General features: G+C 39.1%; 1 pseudogene; it reads right to left on the bottom strand.

Moving 5' to 3' along the window:
* Nucleotides 1–452: 452 nt before the first annotated feature.
* LOC149130860 (uncharacterized) lies at nucleotides 453–1,341 on the bottom strand (annotated as a pseudogene).
* Nucleotides 1,342–9,308: the final 7,967 nt, after the last annotated feature.

The following is a 9,308-nucleotide window of genomic DNA, read 5'->3' on the forward strand; positions in this document are numbered from 1 at the left end:
ACAAGGTCAGGTTATACTGCTAGTATATAAAATAAAATGGGTTTTTTCTTGAACAAAACAAAGTAAATATCTTTTTTACGCAAAGTAACAAATAGGTTTTTTTTTTAATGAAAATAACAATAATATGTTATTTTTGTAAATAACACAAAAGCACAAAGTAAATAATTTTTTTTTAAAACAAAGTAAATAAATTTTTTTTTTCTTAATACTTTTTAAAAAATAATTTAAATAATTTAAAAAAATAATTTAACATAATAAAAAATAATTTAAATAATAAAAAATAAAACAAATTAAATAAAAATAACACACTACCTCTTTTTGGACACCGAAGATTGCCGACACGAAGATTAGCGGAAAATTCAACTTTCAAGAACGCTATCCAAATTCCACGTGGAATCTATGGACACGCAACAATGTCTTTTTATGAAAACTGCTGGAATGTGAACCTTGACTTACTGGAATGTGAACCATTCTGAAAGGTGCTTCAGAATGTTTTCAAAACATTCATTTCCCATTTTACCATACTGTTCTCTCCAAAGAAATTCGTCGAGATATGATTCGACCATGTCCGCGTGTACCCCCATCATAGTTTTAAATCGTCGTTTTGCGTTCTTCCAATAACACTCAACCGAATTGGTATGAACACCTGTTGTTGGATCAACAAAATTTTTAGAATGGTTCACCTTGAAATGGGTATATTTGGGGTTCACATCTATTTCAGTAATCCCATTATAGGCACTCCAACAATCAGAATACACAGTAGTACCTGGTTTGATAAATTTCTTGATAAGGGGTAAAAGAGTTTCCGAAGAACGGTCAGGTACAAAGACTAGAAATCCTTTTTTATCCTCTCTATCCCATCCTCCAAAAACCCACCTCTCCTGTGGCATTGTACCTCTTTTGTATTTACGTTTGCACATCATAGATTCATCTATTTCTACGATGTGCCCAAGTCCACAAATTTGGTAGGGGTTACGCAAGAGAGAATTGCTTGTAATGTCCCTCATGTACTGGTACCATTAAACAACAGTAGAATTTGAGAGACCAGTCATCTCAGTTGATGTATGAAGGGCTGTATTATGGGACCACAAATACGTTACAAGAATAAAATCCTGTAATCGTAATTTAGAGTTTGCCAGAAAAGAAGACTTCCTAATGGACTCTTTTGCAGTTTTATGTGTAGGGCAAAGAAATAGCTTCCCTTCCTTATGTTTTATGAGTGTCATTTCTTTCTGGCAATACGAACGTCGAGGAGTGACACTATTCAGAACTTTTCTTCTCCTTCAGAAACGAATACGCCGCATCAAAATCTCCAATATATGGTAATATATCATATATCATTTTTTGACACAAGTCAAAGCGAACTGCTTCCCGCAAAGTTTTCCGTAGAAATGATTTTTTAAGGCTTTCTTTAGAAATGTTTTTTTTTTGTTGATTTGCGCATGCATGGCTGTGTTTCCAAAACCTTAAAAAATCGAACACGTGAGCTAATTACACACAACAAATCAACAAGCCCATGATGGGCTTCTTTCACTTTCTGTTTACCAAATCCACTCACAAGGCTTTGGTCAGCCTGGGGCTATAGTAGGTGACACACTTGAACCTGGAACCATGTGGTCGGGAAGCAAACTTCTTACCACAGAGCCATGCCTGCGTCTATTATTTAATAATTCACCAAGAACGACTCATTACTCCATCCCTAAACTTCTGATGATGACAGTAGCTGAAGACTACTTATTAAAAATGTAAACGAGCATGTCTAGACACAACTGTTTTGCATAATAGTATAGGAAGGACAGCAATTAACTTGAAGACCAACATTGTGCAGCTACTGAATAAATAAATATATGGACCTGTATTTAGTGTTACTGTGAAATCAGGTTACAGAACACGTGAGGTGAGATGACCAGGTAGAAGTCGTTGTCATATATAATGAATTGAACTGTTTAATTTGGATTCTTATGTTCTGAGATCAATCTTCACTATAGGCAGCTTTGCCTTTTTATTCTTCTGGGGCCAAAAAAAAAAAAATAATAAACGGTGCTTGTTATGTGTCACTGGCACAGGTGCCAGTCAGATGACACTGGCATCAGCTGTGACTAGGATTTCACTCGGCTCAGCAGGTATTCACAAGCACACCATATCACCCAACATTTGAAGGGTGCTTTTAACAGGCCAGTTATGTCAAACTGGTATCGGTCATGACTACAATCTCACTTGGCTTGACACATGTATATATATATATATATATATATATATATACAGTCATTAAATATAGTGCTTTAGTAGTTTTTAGAGTTAATTTAACTCTTAATTTAACGTAAGTGGTGCTAGTCAGTGCCCGCCATCACTTTTGTGACCTCTGTTAATTTTGCCTTTAGGTTCTAATTGTTAATAAACCACCCTTTTTAATTTGTTGCTTACACTTTTAATGTTTTGAAAATCAGCAAATGATTTTAACAAATGACAAAGGAAGTTGAGTTTAACCCTAGGCATTAAGAGCCGCGAATGAGAGTTAAGGTGGTCTACACCAAAATTCGAAATCGTGATAGGCTATATACGCTAGGGACTTACCTCCCTTTGTCAGTCATTAAGCATAGTGCTTTAGTGGCTTAGGAATTAATTTAACTCTTATTTTAGAATAAATGATGCTATACAGTACCGTCCATCACTTTTGTGACTATTAATTTTGGCTTTAGGTTCTAATTGCTAATAAGCTACCCTTTTAATTTGTTATCATCATCATCATTGTCGTCGTTTAAACGTCCGCTTTCCATGCTAGCATGGGTTGGACGATTTGACTGAGGACTGATGGACCAGGAGGCGACACCAGGCTCCAATCTGATTTGGCAGAGTTTCTACAGCTGGATGCCCATCCTAATGCCAACCACACCGAGAGTGTAGTGGGTGCTTTTACGTGCCCGAAATATATATATATATATATATATATATATATATACATGTGTGTATGTGTGTGTAAATACACACACACTCACACACACATACATATATGTAGATATCATAATTGATTACACCTTATATACCCGAATGTCGCTACCACCACCCCTACATACAAACAAACACATTGCAATATAACTCAACTGTCATATAGCAAACAACATGTAGCACACATACAGACACTCCACCGAACAAAATATTTTCAAAATCTCTAAAAATAATTCCCAACTTCATATTGAAACTGCTATCGTCAATTATGGAACCGAATATTTTTTTCAAAAAATATTAAAACATTTTTATATTTCTACCACAATCTCATAATTTTATTGCAAATATAAAGAGCTTTCATTTATCAGGATAATCTAAATTTGAAAATTCGCAAACTGTGACAGCTGGAATTAATACCTGCTGACTGCATCATCTCAGTGATTAAAATGGTTTAATTTTGCATTGCAGAAATTCTAAAAAAAAAATTTATATTTTATTATCATTTAGAAAGAATTTTGTTATATTTATGGAAACCTGTTTAATTCTTAATTAAACATGACTCAAATAATTTTACTGCGAAATTAGAAAATTCAAAATGATTGCTAGAATGTTTTTGTTTTGTTTTGATTTATTTTTCTCTTTCCTCTTGTCCAATTTTATCCAAAATGAAGACAGACTCTGAAAGCCATTTATATATAATATATGTACACCCACATCCACCCACATGCATATATATATATATATATATATATATATGTATATGTATATATATGTACATGTATATATATATATATATATATATATATATATATATATATATATATATATATATATATATCTTTATATATATATATTTATATATATATATATATATATATATATATATATATATAGATAGATAGATATATGAATGCACCTGCATGTGTGCATATATGCGTTTGTATGTATATATGTATGTATGTATATAATTCATATAATATATAATTAAATATATATACTTTATATTCTATATATATAATAGGCATAGGCATGGCTGTATGGTAAGAAGCTTGCTTCCGAACCACATGATTCCCATGAGTGCCCCTGTGTGGCACCTTGGTCAAGTGTCTTCTGCTATAGCCTTGGGCCGACCAAAGCCTTGTCAGTGGATTTGGTTGACGGAAATTGAAAGAAGCCAGTCACATATATATGTGTATATGTATATGTTTTTGTGTCTGTGTTTATGCCCCCACCATCACTTGATAACTGATGGTGTGTTTACATTCCCATAACTTAGCGGCTTGGCAAAAGAGACTGATAGGATAAGTACTAGGCTTACAAAGAACAAGTCCTGGGGTCGATTTGTTCAACTAAAGGTGGTGCTCCAGCAGGGCCACAGTCAAAATGACTGAAACAAGTAAAAAGGTAAAAGAATATATACATATGTGAAGGCATGTGGCTTAGTGGTTAGGGCATTCGGCTCATGATTGTAAGGTCGTGAGTTCAATTTCCGGCAGCGTGTTGTGTCTTTCAGCAAGACACTTTATTTCATGTTGCTCCAGTCTGCTCAGCTGGCAAAAATGAGTGGTACCTGTATTTCAAAGGGCCAGCCCTGTTACACTCTGTGTCATGCTGAATCTCCCTGAGAACTACGTTAAGGATACACATGTCTGTGGAGAGCTCATCCACTTGCATGTTAATTTCGCGAGCAAGCTGTCCCATTGTATCAACTGAGACCCTTGTTGTCGTAAGTGATGGAGTGCTCCTATATATCATCATCATCATCATTATCGTTTAACGTCCGCTTTCCATGCTAGCATGGGTTGGACGATTTGACTGAGGACTGGTGAAACCGGATGGCAACACCAGGCTCCAGTCTGATTTGGCAGAGTTTCTACAGCTGGATGCCCTTCCTAACGCCAACCACTCAGAGAGTGTAGTGGGTGCTTTTACGTGTCACCCGCACGAAAACGGCCACGCTCGAAATGGTGTCTTTTATGTGCCACCCGCACAAGCCAGTCCAGGGGCACTGGCAACGATCTCGCTCGAAAATCCTACAGGAGCCAGTCAGGCGGTACTGGCAACGGCCACGCTCAAAATGGTGCATCTCATGTGCCACCCGCACAAGAACCAGTCCAGGGGCACTGGCAACGATCTTACTTGGCTTGCCGGGTCTTCTCACGCACAGCACATTTCCAAAGGTCTCGGTCAGTAGTCATCGCCTCGGTGAGGCCCAATGTACGAAGGTCTTGCCTCACCACCTCAGCCCAGGTCTTCCTGGGCCTACCTCTTCCACGGGTTCCCTCAACTGTTAGGGTGTGGCACTTTTTCACGCAGCTATCCTCCTCCATTCTCACCACATGTCCATACCAGCGCAATCGTCTCTCTTGCACGCCACAACTGATGCTTCTAATGTTCAGCTTTTCTCTCAAGATACTTACACTCTGACAGGTATTCACATTGACATTACACATCCAACGGAGCATACTGGCTTCATTCCTTGCGAGCTTACGTATGTCCTCAGCAGTTACAGCCCATGTTTCACTGCCATGTAGCATGGTTGTTCGTATGCATGCGTCATACAGTCTGCCTTTTACTCTGAGTGAGAGTCCCTTTGTCGCCAGCAGGGGTAAGAGCTCTCTAAACTTTGCCCAGGCTATTCTTATTCTAGCAGCTACACTTTCAGCGCACCCACCCCCACTACTAACTTGGTCGCCCAGATAGCGGAAGCTATCGACTACCTCTAGTTTTTCACCCTGGAATGAGATAGAAGTTGTTTCCTGTTTGTTTGCAGTCTTTATTGCACCTGAACATCTGCCACAAACAAAAACTAACTTGCTAGTTAACCTGCCTTTGATGTTGCTGCACGTCTTATGTGTCCATAGCTTGCACCGGGTACATCTTATAGAGTTACTACCTACTCCTTTTCTACATACTGAGCAGGGCCATCTACCTGAAGGGGTTTGTGTTTTATCTACCTTCCTACTTATTAGGATTTTGGTTTTAGCTAGGTTGACTCTAAGGCCCTTCAATTCTAGACCTTGCTTCCACACCTGAAACTTCTCCTCTAGTTCTGATAGTGACTCCGCAATTAGGGCAAGGTCATCAGTATAGAGGAGCTCCCAGGGGCAACCTGTCTTGAACTCCTCTGTGATTGCCTGGAGGACTATGGTAAATAAGAGGGGGCTGAGGACGGAACCTTGGTGGACCCCTACCTCTACCCGGAATTCATTGCTGTACTCATTTCCAACCCTCACCTTACTGGCAGCATCTCTGTACATGGCTCGCACAGCTCTCACTAACCATTCTTCTATCCCAAGTTTCCTCATTGACCACCAGATAAGGGATCGGGGGACCCTGTCAAAGGCTTTCTCCATGTCAACGAAAGCCAGGTACAGAGGTTTATCCTTAGCTAGGTATTTCTCCTGCAACTGTCTCACTAGAAATAAGGCATCAGTAGTGCTTTTACCTGGCACGAACCCAAACTGCATCTCATCTAAATTGATTCATCTCATATATATATATATATATATATATATATATATATATATATATATATATATATCAAATTCAATGACAGCACTGCATGACTGGCATCCGTGCCAGTGGAGCGCTAAGAGCATCATCCGAGCATGATCATTGCCAGGGCTGCTGACTGGCTCCTGTACTGGTGGCACGTAAAACGCACCATTCGAGTGTGATCGTTTCTAGCATCGCCTTACTGGCACATGAAAAACAACATACGAACGAGGTCATTGCCAGTGCTGCTTGACTGGCTCCTGTGCAGGTAGCACGTAAAAACACCATTTTAGCATGGCTGTTGCTAGTACCTCCTGACTGGCCCTCAACCACACCCCACACATAGTAATCCATGGGATTACAATTGGGATAATTAAGAGACCAGAAATTAGGGTTGGTGAAGTCATAGAATTTCTCCAACGGGCACTCCTGACTCTTTCCAGAGATATGACAAGGAACTGACTCCTACTGCCACTCACATGGTTTTTTGGTAGCAACATTCTCCAGCCAGAGTTTGACCACAGTCTGAAGCAGCTTCACATAACTATCTGAATTGAACTTAAGGCCCTGCTCTAAGATGTGGGGCAGCATGATGTCACCCTCACTGGAAACACATCCAAAGACCATCACAGTTTGTGGGAACTTGGTTTCCATTATACATGGGATATCACATGAATTGCAGGCCAGCCATCTGTTGTTCTGGGTGCTGTGCAACTGGTCCTGGCAGAAGTTCTACTCACCTGAGAAGAGCTAGATCATTCCTGGTTCAACAGGAGGCCTCAGCTTGTTCAGGCGCTTCTTTGCCTTTTGTCAAGCAGTTCTCATTGTCCTTGGTTGTTAGAATTCATCCCCTGTGTCTCTTGCATAAGTGGTAGCAAAGGTCTTCATTCAAGGTCAGCTTCATGGTGGTGCCTCCAGCATCCATCTCTCTTTCCAAAGTCTAGATTTCCTTGTTCAGATCTCTCTTCACCTTGTCCTGCAGTTGTTGGATGAACTCCAGCCTACAGATGCAGTGAAAACACTTGCTGTGTCCCTTCTTGCTAGCCATGACTTTGTAGTCAACATTGTAGTTGCCCATGTCACATCATACACCCTTTACAGTGTTCACCGAGCATTGAGCAGTTGTGATGATGTTGACATTTTAATACCCACTACAAATCATCATAATACAGGTAACAATACAGGTAACCCTTTTCCAATATTCACTTGGCTTCCAATCCTCCATGTCAGCTAACTTTTCCTCAACTATAACTTTAGTTTTTATGCTCTCCAATGCTATCGACTGTTCACCTATACATCAAGTTGTTCACGAAAAAAGGAGACATAAAATCTTGTCAAACTTAGCCCAAACACCCTGTATATCTTCTTTCTTTCCTTGCTAACCTCTAGCGCTACTCCTTCCATGGCCAGACATGTTTTTGTGGAATATTGGAAATGAATGGCACTGCTTGTATGACAGTGACAATCATTTACAACTATCATGTGATGTAACATCAAGACAAAGAGATATAAACCCATCCACATACTTAAACACACACACACACACACACACACACACACACACACACACACACACACACATACACACATGCACACATACACGCACACATGACATGCTTCTTTCAGTTTTCATCTTCCAAATCCACTCACAAGGCTGTGGTCAGCTGCAGGGTTGTAGGAGACGCTTGATCAAAATGCTCTGCAGCGAGACTGAACCTGGAACAGCATAGTCTAGAAGCTAACATCTTACCACACACCCATGCCTGTGTGACATGTCAGTATTGTTGGGGGTGACGGTTACTTTTTACTTCATGTTCTCTGGTGTCGTTTCTATGAACGGTGACCCTAGGTGCTGATAGTATTGACTTTTGTTCATGTTGTTGTTGTTGGTGGTGGTGGTGGTGATGATGGTGGTGGTTGTTGTAGGGTGTAATACTGGTAGCAATGGCACGATGGCAAGGAAATTCTATGCAAAAGAGCAAATATACCATATTTAGCTCTCTTCAAGACGAATATTTGAAGAAATCCAAAAGAATTACCCAGAATGGATTTAGTTCAAACAATACTTTTACTTTACATTCAATAATAGCTACATGTTAGTATCATGTTCTTTGGGGAAATTGTCTCTCTCTCTCTACAGATTCTCCTGTCTTGAAGATGGTACCATCAATAATAACAAGCACAACAGTACAACCAGAACAAATGTTATTCCAGTATCTACATTGTTTACTGTGATTAAATGGTTTAACATGATATCTGCTTTGTTACTGGGTTACGATGGAATACAAAGCTTCTGTGTGGTTAGAATGTTTGGACAGTGTTTGACCAATATGACACCGGAATAATGGAATTAAGGTTTGGCAGAATAGAAATTGTAAGTTTATACTGTCTATTGATTAACCTGGATTAAACTAACACCATTCCAGCAGAAGCATTGTTCTACAACTCTTGTAAGTTGTCTATTTTTGGTTACAAGTCTCAGACCAAGTGCTAAAGGACTTTGGTGAAGATCCTGCACAAAAATTTTTTGTATCATCCATCTTTTTTCAAATTACTTGTTTTAGTCATTGGAGGCACTGCCTTGAAGGGTTTTATTCAAACAAATCAACCCCAGTAATTATTGTACTCATTTTTTAAAGCTTGGTACTTGTAAAACTGCTAAGTTACAGGGATGTAAATAAACCAAAGGTTGTCAAACAGTAGTGGGTAGACATGCACACACACACACACACACACTCATATATATATGGGGCTATAAACGTCAGTAGCACCGCCCTGTATAGGACGCCACACTTGGTTGGCAATTATATATATATATATATATATATATATATATATATATGTGTGTGTGTGTGTATGTGTGT

Source organism: Octopus bimaculoides, chromosome 27 (genome assembly GCF_046866305.1).
Source record: "Octopus bimaculoides isolate indiv1 chromosome 27, ASM4686630v1, whole genome shotgun sequence".
Lineage (NCBI taxonomy): Eukaryota > Metazoa > Mollusca > Cephalopoda > Octopoda > Octopodidae > Octopus > Octopus bimaculoides.